Source organism: Mycteria americana, chromosome 6 (genome assembly GCF_035582795.1).
Source record: "Mycteria americana isolate JAX WOST 10 ecotype Jacksonville Zoo and Gardens chromosome 6, USCA_MyAme_1.0, whole genome shotgun sequence".
Classification (NCBI taxonomy): Eukaryota; Metazoa; Chordata; class Aves; order Ciconiiformes; family Ciconiidae; genus Mycteria; species Mycteria americana.
In genome coordinates, this window is record NC_134370.1 from 68,091,085 (window position 1) to 68,112,485 (window position 21,401).

General features: G+C 43.0%; 1 protein-coding gene across 5 annotated transcripts in view; it reads right to left on the reverse strand.

The window, feature by feature from the left end:
- DENND4A (DENN domain containing 4A) overlaps positions 1-3,842 on the reverse strand; it is a 57,870-nt gene extending 54,028 nt beyond the window's left edge. Inside the window, exon 1 of one of the 5 annotated variants that reach the window (XM_075506374.1) lies at positions 3,815-3,842. The gene's annotated coding sequence lies outside the window, so the exon portion shown is untranslated. Of the gene's footprint in view, positions 1-2,490; positions 2,620-3,092; positions 3,510-3,814 lie in introns of those variants that run through there. The other 4 variants (XM_075506376.1, XM_075506372.1, XM_075506373.1 and 1 more) reach the window with 4 other exon arrangements.
- Between the last annotated feature and the right edge of the window lie 17,559 nt (positions 3,843-21,401).

Consider the following 21,401-nt stretch of genomic DNA (forward strand, 5'->3'; position numbering starts at 1 on the left):
TCACAGAGAAGCCTGATTTAAATACTTTCTCTTTAACAAGAGAATCATACTGGAAATACACCAATCCACAAAGATTGCATCATGTTTTGTTAAGGCATTTAAATGGAGATGATTTTGGTGTCTTTTTTTGGTCCTTTCCCCCTCCTTTTAAGAAGTGTTAACAGCTCTTTCCTGGAAACTTCAGAACAAATACCTTAAATCCACAGCTACGTATGTATCAAAACCTGAGCTACTGGAACCCTCTGTCAGACAGCAAGATACCTGGAAATCACCAATGCCTCAAACATTATGTTTGAACAAGGTTACAAGGTTACATCGACTTTTTTTTTTAATCCAATATAAATTGTGCAACATTTTAGTCTCCAACTTTCTGGTCATGTCGACACCATATTTAAAAACTAAGGTCAAAGTTGAGCAAAGGACAATGAATGGAAATAAGACTTCCTACAAGTTTTCATTTCAGGAGATATTTAAGATTGAGAAAGGTTTTGACTGAGTAGCTATTGTACTATTCCCTTTCCACAACCTGCTGGTGTTTGAACCATGAGCACAACTGTTTCTACAGCCACTGTTATAAAAAGCATTTCAACCTACTATGACTTGCAAAACTAACTCCAATTCAGTTGCTAGGAAATATGATGGAAATCGAAAAGGGATGTTGACTATTTAAGTGACACTGGAAATTTCTTTTTCCAGTTTTAAAACCTCAAGATGAACAAATCCCATTATCATTATTCAGCTTAGTCTAGATACCGTCTTCCTCTATTGAAGGGTCACAAGACAGTTTTCTCTAGCTGTCACACACTACAGCAGGGATTTACCTAGAAATTAGTAAACCCTTCAATGCAAAATCCTGTAGATTAAAAATCACCAGACTGGCTTCTGAACAGTGGTGCCCACAATTCCTTTGTAAGAGTGCACAGAACAGTAGTATTAGTTAGACACCTTCCAGAGACAATCTCATTCTCTTTAGAGGACCAGCAGGGCTCCACTCTCTACCTTGCTACTTTCCCTTTCAAGCACATATCTTAAATAGGACCAGGTTATTTACATTGTTCCTAATGCTTGACCTGAATCAGCTACACTCACCTGAGCCCTATAGTATGTGATAGGCTATGTCAATATTTATGCTTTTACTAACTAATAATTAACTACAGCTACATAACTACAAAATTGCTAATATTGCCATTAACACATATAGAAATTCCATTAAGGACCATACCAGTGTTATATCCAAGTAAAGCATATAGAACAAGCTGATCACCAGAAATGCGGACTTGCAACCACACTGCTACAAAAAGTATGAAAACTCATGTGTATGAACATCTGAATACTGAAAAGACATTTTTAAGTAAGCCTGTATTTTAAAAAATGGTCCTAGTGCCTTTTGGCTTACTGCTTGCAGAAACAGATCTTCTCTTTTGTGCTACTTTCTAGTAAATTCACTGTTTAGAAGAGGCCATTGGGTAAAGCCTGTTCCAAAGAAGCAGAAGCTGCTCATAAACTTGAGGAAAGTACTTCATCCAGCTGGACCCTAATGTTATTCTAGAATAAGTAAAACATGTACAGCACACAAGCTTTTAAGGCTGCAGAGAAGTTTAATCTTTTTTGTTCTGTCTTTAAGGCTCCATGCAATTTTCCTCTTCCCCAAAAGCTAACCACAAAAACTCTAATGCTCTATTTTTGATAATTAAACAATTTCAATGCCAAGTCACAATTACCCCTAGAAAACTTAGCTTAATTTACCAGAGAAGCAGTTCCACTTCGATGTTCACTTTAAATGAGCTTACGGACTCCTCAATGCTCTAAAAGCAAGATAGAGTTTCACCAATACTCTAAATATATGATCTTTTTAAAAAGAAGAGAGAAACGGGAGACTCTTACAAAGTAAGACTTGTATGCTAGACACACAAACCAGAAATAATCCATTTACTCACCCTCGACCTTCCTTGGCTAGACTAACTCAATTAGTTTTTCTAAACCATTACAGATACTTGCCAAGATTAAATATTTGTGTTTAATCATTCAGAAAGTGAAAGATTACGTACCGTAACGTAACACTCTTTACGGAAACCTCTAGTTGAGCAACAGTTCCAGAAAAAATTGTGAAATGAAGTAAAAGGCTGTCCAGAACACCACGCTTCTACTCAGTTAATTCAAAAAAAGTTAAACTTCAGAACTAAGCGCCAAGTCAAGACCTTATTTTTAGCAAATCAACATTCTCAGAGGCGGCACGTTTTTAAATGCAGCCCCTTTGAAATCACTCCAGAATAACCACCATCACTAGGATGTTATTAAATATTATCATCCCCTGGCCAGCAACTTATGCTACATGCAAACATCATGACAGAACAAAGATAAAAAACGTCAGGACTAATTTCTACCATCATGTCCAGCGCGTTGCATTAATCCAGCTACACAGTAACCCAGGCTGTGAGAGCCAAAGGGAAAGTCGCAATAAAAATACGCACGCACAAGGCTGAACACTACCTGTGCAATTCCAGCTGACGCAGCGCACGCTGCACGGAAAATCTGCACATTTATTTGGGGAACACACACCTCGGCCGGTTTCTCCCCGAGCAGCTCTCCAAGCCCGCCAGCACGCTCCTGCCCTGCCTTTGTAACATGGCAGGTCAGCAAGGAGAGCTCAGTCAAGGCGCAGGCAGCTCTCCGCCCTGAGGAGCGCCTGCCTCCGCGGCCCCGCAAGCCGGGCCGGGGGTGCGCTCCTCCGGCCCGGCCATCGCCGCGGCGGGGGGCTGGCGGGAAGCGTCGGGCCGACAGGGAAAAGGAGAAAGTTTTCCCCCTCCCACCGCGGCCCAGCGGAAAGTTACTGCCGCCCCTACGCTCCCCTCAGCCCCTCGCCCGGCCTCCCGCCGGGCCCCCTCGCCCCCGCCCCGTACTGACAGCCCAGCGCGCCGCCGGCCCCGCCGCGGGCCAGGGGAGCCGCGGGCTGGCGGACGCCCCTTCCCCGCCAGCCCAAGCTCGCGATAGCGCCCGCCCCGCGATATCTCCTCGGAGACCCCCCCCCCCTCCCCCGGCGCACCACCGCGGTGACAGCCCGGCGCGCTCCCTCGCCGCCCCGCAGCCCTCACCTCAGGCGGGGCCCGCGCTCCCCGGAGAAGGGGGGACGGCCACCGGCGCCTCCTGCCCCCGGCGCCGAGGACCGGGAGGGTGAAGGGGGGGTGGGGAGGGGAAGCGCGATCGGTCCCCGCGCCCTTATCTCATCCTAGCGGAGCCCGACTCGCCTTCACCGCCTCCCCGCCGTGTGGGCGTCTCAGGCGGGATCCCCCCTCCCCTCCGCGCCGCCTCCTCGGGCCGCCATCTTGGCTGTCACGGGGGACGGGGAGGGGGGGGGGAGAGGCGGGCGCCGCCTCGTGACCGCGGGAAGGCGCGGGAGGGCGCCCGCCGGGTCCCGCTGCTCCGCGGCGGGAGGCGGTTGTGCCCCGCCGCGCCTGAGGCGCGCCCGCCGCCACAGCGCTGCCTAACGGCCGCCCGCCGCCGCCCCGGCGCCCAGCTCGCCTCTGAGGACTCCCACTGAGAGGGCGGGCCTGTCGGCGAGGGGCCTCGATCCAGCGACCCCCGCCTCCCTCCTTCTCCCCTCAGGGAGCGGCCAGGCGCCGGCGGCTCTGAGCCGTGAGGCGGGAGCGGGACGCCCTCAGCGAAACCCCCTCGGCACAGCCTAAAATACGACGCGCAGACTATGGGCTCGACTCTGCCCCCCCGTTCCGTCCCACAGCGTCTCCCGCCCGCCGGCAGCACCTTTAATTTAAACAGAAATTAATCTCCGGCCCAAATATGCCAGTCTTTCGCTCACCTGCGGCGCCCGTCGCCAGGACCCGGAGGAGGTGCCGGCTGTCTGGAAAACAAGGGAAGAGAAAACAGGGGATTTTCTGCAGGCTTGATGTAACCCGCACCAGGTTGTTGCATCAAAGACTAGAAAAGAACCCGAGACAAAAATAATCTTTTAAAAGCGTGCGGCTAAGAGGAGCGCAGCGTCTCAAGATGTTGCTGAGAACAACAAAATGAGTCCTCCTGCTTGTACCAACACACAGAAATACTACTTTTCTGGCACCTTGTGTACTGCAACCCTGGGTTTCAAAATTTTATACCAATGTGCTATTTTTGAAGTGTTGTTTAGGGATAGGCTCCAACCATACAATTTTGGCTTTGAATTCAAGCTTCCCTCAGTTCTGAACGTTTGGCTCGAGGGTTTAGATGTGGCTCGTTATAAAGGCAGAAAAGTCATACGAAGTTCTGAATTTGGACTGGAAATGCTTACATATGTTCAAACCTACTGTATTCGTTTACCTCATCCCTCTGAAAAATCTGACCAAACAGGAGAATATAAATGCAAAAAGTACAAAATAAGTCTTTGTTTCCCCACGTGCTTTTATTAATATGATTGTTTATAGCAGAAATGCTGCTCCTTCTACCCCCCATGTAGGAGACAGAGCAGCTGACACAAGCCAGTCTCTACCCAGGCAGAAGCACCCATGTGCAAGCCTGCGCATGCAAACACAGCTTTGCGCTGCCAGGTTTGATATTTGTGAGCTGAGTCTGCCTCTTTTTTTTTTTTTTTTTTTCCCTCAACAGACAGCATACTGACTAAGGAATGTGTCAAACCCCTATCCCAGGCAGGGACTACAAGAACAACATTGCCCATTCCTTGTATTTCTACGTAAAATGCATTTCTAGCCACACCCATAAAGATGTGTCTCTCAACAATATACAGTGGGGTAAGTGAGAGATCAAGAACCCAGAACCTCACTGTTTTTTGCAGCAAGCTGGTCTGCGTTCTGTAGTGAGCCCTTAAATTATGTAGTGTGCTGGTAGAAATTTTTCTAAATCCTTTGGCGTTTCTGGTATATTTTAATCCTGGAAATGTTTTTCAAATAAATAGCAATAATGAAGTCCATCTTCTGGCTTGTGTTAGTAATTTTGACATTCAAACTATTCTGTGCTCTCTGCCCTTGCTCATTTTTCATGTAGGCATAATTTTTAGGCTTCAGCATTAACATCCAAGATTAATGGGTCTGTTCTTACTTCTAAGAGTATTGTTTCAGCTGCATGTATACTGAGGCAAAACCACTGCATTGATGCATGAATAGTTCACCTCGCAGAGTTTAGGTTCATACCCATTAAAATATTCTTGACTATTTCTAATGGAAACTTAGATTTTACAGAAACATAATTCTTAAACATTCTGTGGCAGTTTTCATACTTTTCAGCTCATGTCATACATAAAATTTTGTGTAGACGTCTTTGATTTGCTGTTAATTTATAGCCCGACCTGTTTATTTCCCTCCACCATTTCTGTCCTTCTAGGACTTACCTGCATTTAATTACGTATTGTGTCAATGCCAACAAATCGCAGTCAGGGACGTGGATCTTGCCATGCAAGGCCTGATACAAACACCAAACAAAATAGTTTCTGCCCAATCCTACCATCACAGCTAACACAGTGCTTATCTCTGTCCTGTCCTTCTTGTTCTTACATCTCCCCCTCCTTCCCACCCTATTCCATCAAGCCTCCTCTGCTTTCTCTCCATGACCTACCTGCTGCTCGCTCGCTCGCTCGCTCTCTTGGCTGTGGCACACTTTCTTCCCCACCAGCACATTTAATTGCAATGTTCCATTTCATTATTAGCTTGTCACCACCTCTATCAAGTCACCTTTCCTAACGTATCCAGCCGCAGAGCTTTCCTGCACAGCTTGTCATCGATTTTCCACATTAAAGCTTGTCTAAAGCCATGTGCAAAAGGGTCTACGAAAAATAATGACTATAGTGCTGTATTTATTTCTGAATAAAGAGTGGCATCAGTGAATAGTGTCACTGTACAGGCAGAGAGAGGTTTACTGTGTGCCCAGCTCCTGCAGGCTCATTGCACAGAAATGTATCTGTGTGTCAGTCAAACAAAGCCTTTGCCTTCCTGGGGACTTGAGGGATCTCTAGGCAGTGGTCTCTACACACATATGGAGACCAGCCCCAAGATCATGAATTCAACAGAAGTCTTCCTATTAATTGCAGTTAGTATTGGATCAGATTCTTGTTGTGCATAGTAAGTTAATTAAACCAGTTAACGACTGCAGGTGGGCAGGCATCATGCATGCTTAATGTGGTATTCTGCTGCCTCTCAAGTGCAGGGTGGAGCACTGTCAGCCAGATTTAGCCTCCCCAGGAGTGCAGCCAGGGAGACGTGCAGGGTTTCTATGGACTGGCAACCACAGAACCATTTTTTTCCATGTTGCAACCCCAAATTTCTAGCTTGTGGCACTAAAGTAATTTTCAAAGTATGGTTTAGCTTATTTTAAGTGCATTTTACACATGGGTGAACTCAAGCAAGGCAGAGGACAAGTGGCAGATGGTCAGTGACAGAGCCAGGAATGGAGCGGAGAAGTTCCCTGTCCCAGGACACGGTTTTAACAGACTTTGTCCCAGGATTGTGAGATTTGACTACTTACAATTCATGAGGCTTCAGCAGTGCTCAAAAAAAAAAAAAAGGCAAAAAAAAGAGCAAATATTACTATTCACAGTATTTCCTGGCTTCCATAGGCAAAACTATTTCAGTTTCTTAAGTACGTAATTTGGGGCTTAATCTGTTCACTTTCTTAGCAATTTTATTTTTTTGAACTCACTTGGCTGTGCTATGTGCACTGCTCATTTACGTCTACAGGAGGGAAGAACGAGTCTCTAAAAGAACCCAACAGAACATCTTTCAAATAGACATGGCATATCTGTAACCTTGGTAAAATAACTATAAAGATAATGATAATGGATAATTATAAACCACGTAACTGGCAAAACAACACTCTGCATTTCAGAGGATGAATTGCCTTACCCTGTCCAGTAACCCACTTTATGGAGCAGTAATGGATCTACATCCGGAAGGTTACGCAATGAAATGGAGCCTTTGGCAAGCTGGAATCACACTGAAAACGAAGCAACATCTTCGTGGGTTTTTTTATATATGCATATTTGAAAATCTGGAACTTACCCCTTTTGACATAAAGAGACCGTCCCTGCTTGGAATGATTAAATTCTAGGACAGATTATGAAATAATAAAGTATTTAAATATTATGATGCAGCACTACAACAGTGCAGTCACCCTTCCTTTTACTGCTTCAAGTATAGTATTTCTGATTTTTCACTCCAGGGAAACTACTGATTATAAATTATAAAAGAGGCAATAGAATATCATGCCTATGTGCAAAAAAAAAAAAGAGGTTTCAGACCCTTCTCTAGATAAAGAACTTACTGAAGCAGCTAAAAATATGGGGAAATGAAGCGAACACAGGGCCTGATCCAAAGGCCACTGAACTCAGCAGAAGCACTGCAGGGGGGTTCATTAGGCGTCAGAGTCATGTATGTCATGAATTACAATTCACAAAATGCAAATAATTTCATTGTATATGAATAAGGATAAAGTCTAATTGCAGTGTCTAGGCATTCCACATGGATAAAATGAGCAGATTTTTCTCCAGCAGGTAGACTTTCTCAGGCAAGGATTTATTGCCAATATTTATGTGAGAGTTTGTAGTCCCAAAAGTACAGAAATGCTGGGAAACAAAAAGGAAAGAAAATGTATCCAAAGAGGAGACCCAAATGTTTCCAAGTCATTCCTATAAATAAAAATCTGATGCAAACTCATTATCATTTCACTTTTCAGTGCCGACTTGCTTCCTCAGAATTTCAGAGTGTGCATCTGAGAATTTAGACTGCGCATCATAAAGTTTCCCTCAGGAAATGCTAAAACTATTCACAAGGCATTGCAGCGTTGCAGCAGCTATCAAATATTGAATGATATGAGACCCACTGGATGGCCATGGGTATTAATTGGCGAGAAAACAGTTCACATTGTGCTTTGCTGTGTTGCTGCGGGTAGGGGTATTGAGCAACTGATGCCATCTCCCTTCTCCTGTTGTTAGCAGGCAAATAAGTATGTACAGCCGCAGCATATTTCTGGAATGGCTCTTCCTGTAGACACTGGACACTCCAAAACAAGTATTTGCAGCAGATTTTTGAGAACAGGACAGCAGAAGGGTTGTTTGAGGATGGTCCAAGTCCTAACGCATGTACCAAAACCAACCTGTTGTCTGTTTCAGCACTAACTCGGTTTAAGTATTGCTCTCATCAGTAAAGCAAGATAACAAAAGCTTCTCTTTGTGGAGTAATATTAGGAAGAAAATTATGCATGCAGATTTGCCCGCAAAAATAAGTGTCTCGGGCTGTAAATGTACACACTGATACTGCTCTTTTGTGGCTATTTTCAGCAGCCCCTGTACCCTCAGGGGGGAGAGTAAGGACTTAACTGCTATCGCAGCTGTTCATGCATCAGCCTTAAAGGTTCGATTTGGACTCACGCTCTTTGGCCCATCTGGAGGTGATTTCTGCAAATAGCAGTCTTTTCTCTGAATCAGTCCAGTTCATCATCCAGAGTCCCACCACGTGATACTGTGGTGCTGTGGGTATCTTCTCTCACATCAGATATAAAATCACTTTCCTTCACTAGAAATCTCAGTTACTTACTTTTTGCACTTTTATTTATCTTCACATCATGCCTAGGCCAAGTAATTGCATTCCGTGTATCTGAGCGGTCCCCACAGTTTTGTCTGGCTAAGATACTTACTTCAGGCTCTAAACTCTTGTGTAGTCCTGCTGTTTAAAGTTTTTGTACTTTGTTCTAGAGATCACTTATATCACGATGGGTTAAGTGAAGTATATCTATCAGTTAACCACTTCTCAGGAGTACTATTAGGCTTAATTAATGTTTGTAGAACACTATTGAGATTCTCAAGAGAAGCAGCTATAGAAGTGCAAAGGATTATAATTAACTTAAAATACCTCATTTTTGAGTAAATGGCTAACAACACTTAAGCTGAGATTCTCCAAGTAAAACTAATTTATTTGATTCTTAGACAAAACCATTCTGAAATCTGGGTTTCTATTTACTGCTACCACTGTATGATGCATTTTGATTTTTATTGTCCTTCGATATCCTTTGATATATCCAGGCACATAACATAGCTTGCTTTAGTTGAGGAAACACTGTCCAACATACATAAGTCAGGTTAAAGTAAAACAAACCACCAAAATAACTAAATTAATAAACTCAAAGACAATCCACATCACCATTTGCCTTTAATATATTAAGTATTTGAACCATAAAGCCTGTAATTACTATTATGGGATAATTTCCATATTTATTTATAAAACATCTCATTTACATAAATAGTCATTATCTGGAAATAAACCCAGATCATTAAAATTCAGAAAACTGCCAAGTCAGATTGAGACCAGTCAAGATGTACCAAAGAGATTTGCTTGACTCCCTGTTTGAAACTGTTCTGAGAGAAAAATCTCTGCTCCCAAACAAGCTTAAACAGGACACCACTTTGGAAATACAAGCAGTGCTTCATCCACATGACATCACCAAACAGAACAGTTATTTTGTACGGTGAGAAAACATTGGGTCACTCTTCTCACTAACTGTCATGGAAGGTTTCCAAGCAAATGCATCTGACACATCTGCACTGAAAATCTGACCCAGATCATCGCTGATGTTCTCATAACACAGCTTTTCTGCTTTGCTGAAACTCTACAGCATTTCATAATACTTCTTTCTTCCAAAATACTTTCAATACTTCAATACAAAATTTTGCATCTAGTCAGAAAACAACATCATGCAGAAAAGGAAAAGAAGAAAAAAATGGCACTTCAATGTTTCTGTTTGCAAGCTAGATTCATCACTCCTCAACTATTAGCTAGAGAGCCACAGGTATTTAAAAATATGTCCTGGTTGACTAAAAGAATGCATCTCAGGCTCTGCTGTCAGTGCTTTTGTCACTCAAGATCCAGAGCGTTCATTATCAGAATTTTTACTAGGTAGAAATAAAACCACCAATTTTTAAAAAGCTACAGCTACAGAACATATTCAGAAAAATACGGCAATTGCCCTGTTAAGTCAGACCTGTGTCTATCCTTTTTCAGCGTAAGATACTTCGGTGAAGTGTAAGTGTAAGCCCACCAAAGGAAGGCGATACACCACAATCTACGCTGTTTGGACAATTTTCTTACTAATTCCTAGAGAATGGAGGTTGGTTCAAGTACTGAGTCATGAGGATTTCATCTCAATATAGGTATTTTTAGTATCTGCTATTTTATCTTGCATACTTTTAAAATCTGTATCACTGCCCAACTCCTAATTCTCCTGAAATTCTTTTCTTCTGTAACTGCTTTGGAGTGTTCCCTTATGTTATTACAAATACTGGCCTTATTATATTGGGTCCTAATTATACTCATCTATCGATTCGGTTAGGTAAGAGCGTACTTGTTTAAAATGTGAGCAACTGCTGAGAAACAGAGGCAAAACAAAGTAACAACATTAAATCTCACCGGTGAGTCACTGTGAATATAGGTCAGACCAAGCTTCTGCCCTTTTCTGAGCTCTCTGAGGATTTCCAGCTTACCCGAAGGAGTCCCTAACCTCGACAGACTCCTTGTGCAGTCAGAACTCAAACTTACGTTTGTATTCCTGCCACTGCCACTTCAACATGGAAGTTTAGAGGAGATGACCACTTTCTTAGCAACTGGTCCACAAACCTGGAGCTGACAAAGGACATGAGAGTGAACACAAAGCAAAGCACCTTGAGAATAAAATACAAAACCTATTTGTTTAACCCAAGCTGCCCCAAATCATACTATGGATCCGCTCCTTCTCATCTGCTTAAGTCTCAGAATCAATGTGCTAACAGCAGAAGAAGGAGAGTGACGTATCTGATCTGATTCATACCTGGGGGAGGCCCTCTGCTGCAACAGTAAGGAGCTCTGTATAACGAGGTAGGCAGAGAGAGCTGTGGATTAATTAAACTGCTTGATCACCTCCTTGAAAAAGTATGACCAAATGTTGATGTAATGGAAGTAATTCACTTAACCAAGTTTGAATTTGACTCATAATGACAGTAGAAAACTATCTTAATATACGGCAATTTTTAAAAATCACAGTCTGACTCGTGATACAAAAAGAATACTTCCAGTATAAATAATGAGATTGGAGGAAATGTCCTTGGCAAGTCAATTTGTTTCATGCTGCTGATGGTTCCTGTTAGTGACAAGGATTTTTTTCAAGAAGGAAACAATGGAAAACAGATGCAAAAGCATTTACCAGAAGGCCAGGGAATGGCAGCTTTTCCAAAATGTCAAGTGTGCAGAGTAGAGTCCATTTAAAAGAGAATTAATTATTTATACTGAATTAATTTGACTACAATGAAGCCCTGTTAAGCCATCTCATCCATCCTGCTTCCTACTGTGCTACCCCTTACAGTCTAAGTCTAAATACTGACCACTATTTTCAAATACTTCAGCTGAAAAATCCCTTCCCCAGTCATCGTACCAATATGTTGCTTTTTGAATATCTTCACTGCATCCCTTCCAGGAACTCACCCAAAGGATTGTGCTCACCTCCTCCACATTCCCAACTTCAGCCCTCAACTCATACGAGTTTAATCCCTGGGTCTCCTTTTTCCCCCTTGTCCTCTTTCAGCTTTGTACTTGTGGTATTTTCCCAGATGCTTCGGGCAATTTCCATCACTGCATTCATCAAATCCATCTTTTGCCTGCGAATCTGTCCTTCTCGTAAAGGCCCTCATGTCTTCATCTTCGACAACTTCTCTCTTTTGCGTCATGCGTTGCCTTGTCGTTGCTTGCCTTTGGGGAAAGGAAGGTGACTGAATTTTAGGTCTACAGCTTTCATATGGAAGCTCATTTTCTCAAAAGAAAATCCATACCTACTTCCCCTGGAACCAATTGTCCCAAAATGCTTCATTTTCTTCAAGGACATGGGCCTTAATGTTGTAATACAACAGATTACCACCCCTAGAAGGACTATTCAAGGAACCACTGTGCCCACTATTTGCATCTTCCAGGTCAACGCACATTTGCAATGCTATCGACATTTTAAAAGTGGCAATAATGGTTACGTAGTGCTCTTTTTCCTTGATAGCGTTATATGAAATGTGACAAACACCAGCAGAGCCACTGTTGCTCTGAAATCCGTTGTTTCCCATGGGAATATCTACAACCATGTCTACCAGTGATAGGCCAAAGCTGTCACTTTTGGTTTCCAGTTTCAACATGGGCAGAGGAACCATTCGAAACCCATCCTTTTCTGTTACTGATAAAAACTTAAAGCAAAAACATCTGTGCTAGGATTTATGTAAAGTAAATTTCTTTATTTCTTCTATTTCATGGAGGAAGAAGAACTCCTGTCTATTAAGCAATAAACCCAGTTGCTCTGGGTCTTGCCTGTACTGGGAATGCATATCAACCTAAATGCAACAGTGTAAAAATCAGTCTCATTAAACTAGCTCAAAGCCCTGCAATAGAATACTGTTTTACCACTTGCATATAGTCATTGATATTAAAGTTATAATTTACAGGAGCTCATAATGAATATAAATAGGAATTAAAACAGCTGAGGTGCACCTAGATTTCTCAACAAAAAAATGGTTAGTGTAACTGATTTTTAAATTGACAATTAAGAACTCTCTTCTGTAGCATATTCAAGGCCTTGGAGGAATACAGTCAGTTGGGATATACCGCTCTTTATTTCATGGTGTCCTAGAAACAACATATAAAACGTGAACACACCGAGGCCAAACTAACATCTTCACCTGCCCATTATACAAAGGGATGTGAGCTGAAGCTGATGAAGAATTTCATCACAGAAGTGTAACCCAGCAGATGCTAATTCACTTTTTATTTTTTTTAATAGAGCCGGCAACTAACACCAAGCACAGCGTGTAACCATTGTTCAGTTGGTGTAACATAAATGCGTTGCATGGACTCCTCTCTGACAACAGTCCCAATCGAAAGGGCACGTCAAACTGGAAAAGATCCTGTGGAAGGTCCAATGAGCAACAATTCATTCATGATATTTAAATTAATCTGTGTAGAGCTGCAGTAAGGTAGTATTTCTTAAATTATTTTGTACACTGTCATTTTCTTGTCGTGCGAGGCAAATGACTAATGTACATATGGAAAAATTTGAGGGAGTTCTTAGAAACATAATATTTTGCTTGATCGTTCATAACCAAATACGTAATCACCGTATCGCTGTTGCGCAGCTTGTATTAGATCTCCATAGTTACACTTGGCATAATAAGTACAAAAATGAAGTGTCTTTGCAGGGCTGATAAGCAGACAGGAAGCAAGCGAACATCTGCTACAGCTTTAGATGGTTTTGCCTTCAGCGACCGCTGAAAAACTTCAGGCTCTGCATTCCACGTACTTCTTGCTTGGCCTTTGACACTAGCAGCTGTTGAACAGGAGATCCAAAATGTTATACCTACAGAAAAGGAGGTGCATTATTTTCTAAAGGAGTATTGGGATATTTAACGGTGGGGTTTTTTTTCCATTTTCTGGTCACTAGAAATGCTGGATAGCAGTCACTGCAGACGGAGTTGTCTCCCGAAGGTCACCCACTTCCTATTTTACAATTATTTTTTTCTAATGTTGTTTTCTAATGTTTTCCTTTCCAAAATGGCTTTGTTTTGTTTTGTTTTGTTCTGTTTTAAACACAAAAAACAATTGCACCATATACTGAATAGTAATTATAATCATCATAATCATTGTAAGGAAACCATGTGCTTCCCTGAATCAGGGCTGGGGCTTCCAGTCCAGGCAATCTGTCTTCTTGTAGCATAACAGCATTTCTAGAGCATGGACAGCCAAGGAACAGAGTTATACAAAATAAATATCAAACTATTTCTTTGTTTAAAGACACAGCTGTTGAACTTGATGTTTTAAAAATTAGCTTAGCCATAGAGTGCAGATTCTCTGCTTGTGTATACGGAGGAAATCTCTGCTCCAGCTAGTTCAGCAGTTCTCCACCTACACGGTATTTTTATTTGCATGGAAAACTACTAACAGAGAACAATTGTCAGCAGCATATTTCTTAGAGTATTGAGGCCCACGTAATGTAAATGCATCTTGATGTACTTCCTCGGAGATTGTAAGTTTACCTAGGAAATTACAACAGTTGTGATGAAATCGGATTTAGCTGTATATGGTAGATCCTTTGGGTCTGACACAATGACATGAAAAAGGGTTTCAGAGTAACGATGAGAAGGATGAAGACACTACTCCAGAGTTATGTAAGTGTAACTGAGAAGAGAATTTTGCCCAGAAATTCTGTGTTCTGTGCTTTGGAGTCATATGCAGTTTTTATATGTTCTATTCTTAAACTGCAGATGGATGCTGTTTTGCCAGAAAATAAATGAAATACAAAGATGACTTCAAACATTTGCAGGAGCCATGCTGACACTCAAAATAAAGAAACATCAAGTAACTTTCCTAGTGAGATCATAAAAGCAGAGGCACGGTGATCAAAGCAAGAAAACACAAGACACTTACTCCAGCCCTAATACAAGATGCTTTCTCTTTCTAGGACCAGGAGCTTACCTGGCACAGAGATAGTCTAGAATGTTCCGATAGTCTAGAAATACAGTATGTGAGGTGGATACTTTGCCAGTATTTAGCTAGTTAAATATGGGAATATCCACAAAGACAGTAGATTTTAACCCTTGAGACTGGCAAATGACTGGCTTAGGCTATTATTGAATAATAACAACAACAACAACAATAATAAGAATAATAATAATGGCAGTAACATATTCCTTTTGGTAGAGCCCTACCATAATCCTGAATACTCTTCACAAACCCAGAACAGCACATTGCATTTGCTCTGAACAGTGTACTCTCAAAACAGGTAAGAAAAAAACAAGATGAAAAATACCGAAGGAATTTGCACTAGTGGCAAATATCTTAATAATTCCGTGATTTTGGAGAAGCTTTGTTGTATTAAGGCAAAAGAAGTAGCTGGGCAGGAAAATAGTCTATATGAAGCAGGAACAGCTGCATTATTTGCACGATCATAATGCTATTATCTTCTGGATTTCACAGGGACCTGAATTTTTTAAACTGTATTAATATTAGAATAATTAAATACCTGTCTTGAACTGTGTGCACATTGCATCTAACCAGCTTGGAAACAGGCCAAAACTTGAAGCAATTTTTAGGAGAATTGCAGAATCAATATATCCAGCTCCCATTAATTTGGTGTCAGAGGAAACAAACGTGTACCTGTCTGAAGTGTGTGCATTCCCTGCAGAGATGTACTAAAATAGGCATCTTCTGTCTGCCTTCCTTCCCTGTGCCCTCCAAACGTCAGAAACCAGGGTCAGAATGAGGGAAACCTGGTCTGGCTCCAAAATCTAATTAAGCCAGGTTTAGTAACCCAGCATCCTGGCCAAGTTATACACAAACTCTTAGCCAAATCCCAGCCATCCCAAACTACCCCATCCGCTGCACCGAGTTCCTTGTTGCTCCCCTGGTGCTCCAGTCCCTCCAAAATACACCTCCACTCCAGGGCTGAGAACATCGAGGCAAGCGGAGATGGACCTCCTTTCAGTCTATCAAAGCCATAAGCTGTAATTCTGCACAGTGGTGAGACAATATTAATGACTAATCATAACTGAGAGTGCATTTTAAACCAGCCAGAATTCTTGAGCAATCCAAGCTCCATAAAATGTGCTGTGCTCCAAACATCTTGCACATCTTGCTCACTGCACAGCTGGCTACTGAGAAAAATCTTGTCCCAGAAGGTTTGCTCAAGTGCACGAAATATGTTTTTAGCATCCCAAAGGTGTGCGTACTCACAGAGCTGAGAGTGTGCAGCAGCTCTCACAGCAGCTTTCCAGAGAAAGGAGCAGGAAAGAGGCAATGGGTGATAAGATTAGCCCCCACGGAAGGAGACTCCTGCTTGGAATATCAACACATCTTTTCAGTCTCTCTCATTGTGACTGTTTGTGCTTTTATCAAATTTTCAGTTTGCTTCTTCAGCTACGGGACCAGATGGCTCCCATGCATAATGCACTGAATCATGGCAAGGCTTGAGGTATTTGTTATGTATAATAGCAAACACATGCACTGGACCAGGTTAAACTCTTTCGCAGTTAGCATATGGCGCGTACTGCATATGGATGGTACTACAGCAGGTATCTATATATACATACAGTTGGAAGATTGGAGTATCTCTTCTTCTTGCAGGTTGTCAGGAAAATGACTGTCATACCTTCAACACAAATAGCAAGAAATAGAGGCAGTGCAGTAACACATGGCACAGGACAGATGCTAGGCACTTCCCGTGATGCGCGATGCCTGATGGCAAGGAATCCTGGTGGGCCAAGGACAGGAGGCTCTTGTTCCCCCTCTGATTTCCCCTTGCAGCTTGTGATTAAGCTGGTGCTGACACCTTGCCCGGTGCCTGCTTGCACAGCCAATAGCCGTGGGCAGTACTTCTGGCCACCAAGCACCTACTGAAAAAGGAGATGACCTCGTTGTTTGAGCACATCTTTGCCTCTGGCAATTTTTAAATAGAAAACAAACCTGGTTTTCTCCTCAATGGCCTCACATAGATCTGGGGTAAATTGAAGACGTGGCACCCCTGTGAAACTAGAGTGAATGGGAGGGGTGTTTGCAAATGCAACAGTCACTGCTAAGCAGAGGGTGAGGCTATAGGGTTTATATAGAATGTGATTTCTGCTTCAGTGACGAGACGGTAGAAATTACCCCGTAGGCATCCCTCACTGGTATATTTCAAATACCCATTTCTGAGCACTGAAAGACACTGAAATAATGACAGACGTTTTTTAGATACCTAGGAGACGACTGTTTCAGAGAAGTCTAGGCTGCCACGCTGGGACTCGGTGCAAGTAACAGATCCCAAGGTGGTTGAGGGATGTCCCAAATAGCACGGCTTCACACTGTGTGTGTGCTCTGGGTTGCACGGTGAAGGAGCAGCCAAGCAGCTGGCCGCTTTCCGATGGCCACGCTCCACCCCAAGTATTTTCTGGGATGAGAAAATTATCCTTTGGCTATTTTTCAGCCTGCTTTTCTTAGTATGTATTTGACATGCCCTCTGTGTTCGGAGTGACAGGACACCTCATGAGAGAGTGCCGTGCTGGCCTTTGCAGACAGGCGTGAGCTCTGGCAAGCAGCGGGACGCCCGTCAGGGACTGGAACGGTGACCAGGAATGTCAAAACTGCAGCCTGTGCAGAGAGGCTCTGATGAAGGTTAACGCGTGTTGCCACCACCTCTGAGGTCAGCATTGGGCTCACTTTAGCAGTCCTATAAATAGATGCCCAAGGTTGACTGAGAAGAGGATTTGGCTCTGATGGATCTTGTTTAGCATTCCCAAGACAGGAAGGCAGATGCTTTTCCTTTTTCTCTTCCAGCCTCTAACCCTGAGTCGGTCTCTGTGGGAAACGTTAGTGCCATTTGCCAAAAGAGCTGCCACTGTGAGCCAGCTGTCCTGCTGTGTCCCACAAACCATACGTGCATGCTTCTTCAACCTGCAAACCCAGGCCTAATTCCACCAAAGACTCAAACTAATTCCTCAATGGCCAAACTAGGGAAAAAACCCAAACAAACATTGAGCCTAATTGCTTGAAAACAGTAGGACACCTAGTGGATTTATAGGGAATATCTTTGGGATTACGAGCAACATTTTGTCATTTTCTTGACAAAACCAACTATGAACATATTTATAGAGGAATCATTGAAATATCAGGGTTTCTATTTAATAAATTAATCTTGTTATAGCTGTTACAGCCTCCAGTTTGCCTGAAGAAGTTATTGCACTCTATAAAAAAACCAATGAGTATTGTTTGAATGACTTGGAAAAAAAATAATTATGGGGAACTGGATGGTTCCCAAGGTCTGGGAACAGGAGGAAGGGTATTCTGCCAGATCAAAGCCATCCCAGTTGTTCCAATTGACAGCTCTCTAATGATCTTAATGAGCAAAGTTTTATAGTCTCAGCCTGGCTCCCTGGATAATTGTACAGCTTCACAACAAGCATCGCCATGCTGAGCACAGCCAGCCAGCTCCGTTGGTTGTTTCAGCAGTGAATGAATTGGCCACAGGAATCAAACTGCCTTCTTCATTCCCCAGGGCTGATCTTTTGAATCCAAATTAGAAGATGATGGGATGCATGATAACACTCGCACTGCTGTTGTTGACGTTGTATTTGTCTGGTAGCGACACCAACGTCAAGCAGATTTCGACCCTAGATAGGAGATAAAACCCTGTGGCAGGGTGTAGTAAGAGGAAGAAGATTTTGAGCCATGTCTCAGAAATTATATCTTGGCCAGCAATTATCCTGGAGCTGCCAGTATTATCTTGCTAATATGTCTCTGGAGGCAGCAGACACAGACAAGGAGATGTGTGTTGAGTCCAAAATGGATGCAGGAAACTGATGACTTCATTTTGACAGTCATTGCAAGAAACACCAAGTCATGGAGTCTGTTGCATTTGATTCCTGTTCCCAAAGCATACTGAAAACTTCCCCTCCTTTCTGCTTACCATAATATTGTCCTAGCAAAAAAATGTCTCCAGAAGCTGGTTAATTTTTCTAGAGCTGCTCCCTTCCCACTCTTTCTTCAGTGCCGCAGAGATCCCTAGAGAACGGCAAAACCAGGATGAGGTCTGATTTTGGATAGGTCCCCGTTCAGATCCAGGTCCTTTTTTATTCCAACTCCAGGGTTAGGAAAGAGAAGGCTGATTTATAGAAAATAATTTTGATTGGGTCCATTTCTTCTTATATATTCTTTTCTTCTTAGAGCTGTAGAACTAGAAAAAGAATATAGCAGATGCTGGAATTCAAGTGAGTTATCAACAGAAAAATTCCTATTGACTCCATGCATTTTCATTACTCCTACCTCTGGCATGGAATTACCTGAAAAATAGAACTCCTTGTACATCATAGACCCTTTAATTTGGCCCGGAGTTTTAAAAAGAGAGGGTTTTTTTATTTCAGTGGATGGATTCTATACTTGAAGGGTTTTTTTTTCTGACTGACATGTCAAACTGGGGTTAGTGAGTGCTAAGAGTATGCTTTTCTCTAATTTAGCAGCTGGATTGGAAAGCTTGAATTATCTCTGCATAATTGCAATGATTCATGGATTGTTAGAAAATTGCAAAGTATTGATTGGATTTCCCCCTCAGGTAATATTTTTCCTCTGATGAAACAGAGTAGGTTCTGGGGCTTTGCTTTTGTCCTTCCTGCCTTCTGCCCTGGGGAAGCCAGTGGCTCCTGTCATTTGGGAAATGGGAATTTGGGTCAACAGCCATTCAAGGACAATTTTGAATTACTGCGATTTCCAATTCCCAATCTTTCCCTGAGCTTTGCAAAGTGATGGGCTTTGCGAAGTGTGAACAGGAATTTCAGAGCCAGAAAAGCTGGGACCAGCAGCAAATACCGGCCATCCCTGTTTCAACATTCTTCTGTTTCCATGTCAAATACCACTGGTGTATTCTGCAAAGAGAGCTTGGCCTTGTTGTGGGAACGCTACAACTATCAAAGACGGTGGTAAATTTTCCCCTTTATTAGGCCAGGATTTCTCTCGGGGTCTCAGGAGTCGGTGGCAAGAGGAAAGCGGGAGAATGAAGTGAGAATCAGGCATGGGGAGAGCCTGATGCACAGTGCCCGGGGCTGAGCAGCTCGGAGCTGATAGCCCTGACACACATCTGCACATTAATGGTGCTGCCGAGGCAAAAGCTGGGGCCTTTTTGGCAGCTGCTGTATGAATTTCCAGAACAGAACCATAAATACGCAGTTATGAGTGTGACCTCTGCTTCTTTTCTTCGCTAAATTGAACATCCAAGGGCCAGCTGAGTATCATTCCTTGTCTCTGCTCCAGTCGCTTGGAACGTGCTGCCTCCACAAACGGTTGTGTCTAAGTACAAACTGAAGAATTACGAGGGAGCACTAATTCAAGGTTTGCAGTTAATTTAGTGTTCCCGCAAGGATGACGCTAATGGCAATTAACGCAGCAGAAATGCCAGTGCTGAATGACTGTTCTCACATTAAAAGCTGTCAGTCGAAGAGCACACAGTCCTCTGTTATTTCAGGCCTGACCTCTGCTTTTTGGCCATGTTTCATACACACGGGAGGTGTCCCAGGCTATCCCATAACTACATCAGCACGCTCCAGGAGGGGACACAAAGAAACAGCAGAGCAGCCAAAACCAATCTTTGCTGACAGCGACATTTCCTGAGGTTTTGTATATTCTCATCTGGGGCTTGCCTGAACAGGAACAAAATTAACCCAGGACTGAGCAGAATATAAGACTTTAATTTCTGGAGCTCCTTGCTAGTCCAGTGCTATCCTCATGCCCTGCTGTCAGTTGACTCCTGTTTAGATGCAAAGTTCTTTCTGCTGTTTCAGTTTTGCCTCTCGACACCATGAAGAACCTGATTATAAACAATCAAAAGCATTTAAATGGGCTTGGCTAGAAATAACCCCTGCCGCTGCTCATATACATGGCAATCTGCAAAATTTTCATGTTACGGTGCGTGATTGGTAAAAATGCCTCTGCTTTGTAATGTCTTAAGTTCAACAAGTGATAGCAGCACAGCAATGTAGGGACTGTGATTTTTAGCTTGGCCAGAAAAGGCATTGCCCTCACTTTGTGCCCTCAAGGCTTGCGTAGGACGAGCCAGTTCCAGATGAGGAACATCTGCAATTTGGTGCAAGAGGAAGTAATGCTTACGCATACAAAAAATGTAAATAAAGGGTGTTTCCAGGCTCACAAGCAAAATCCAAAATGCAAAAAGGAGAACAACTCTTGTAGGAGGATAACTAAAAATACTTCATCTGTGTTATTTTTATTTTTTTAGAACTAATAGCATTTCTGGAGGATGAAACCAGGCCTGAGAAAAGTCAAGTGAAAATTAATAGCTTTTCAACAACAAAGTTCAATGGAGAACTGCAAATAGGATGCGAGATAGAAACCTTAACTACAGAGTTATAAACATACCCCAGCCTCTACACATACAAGTATCCGTTATAAATTTTAATGCACTACTCGGTGCAGTAGGATAACTTCTGAGAAGAGCGGCAGGAGTGGGACAAGCATTTTCAGACTCAAGATTTTGGGCACTCTGGGTTCATCTGGAGATAAAAAGGATGAATCTAAAGACAAAGCAGACTCCTACAGACCTCACCGCTACGCTACCGGAATGCTTTCTGCTCCTGCGAGGTCTGGCCTTGCAATGCCCTTACAGAACTGGCACATGCAATTATTCCCACAGGACACGTGGAACGGCGTCCTGGGGATGTGACACCCTGAATGCCCGGTGGGTTTTGTCCACCTGCGAGAAGCTGGAGGTGCACGGTCTGCCAGGGCACGCCGGCGGCAGGACACGGGGTGACCCCAGACCCCGATGCTCCGACCTCACCCGTGGGCTCCCGCAGAGCCTCCGCCGGCAGCGCCTGTGGTGTGACACATCACGGTCACACATCACATGTCTTTGTTACTAGCGCTTTGTTTTCTGCGCTC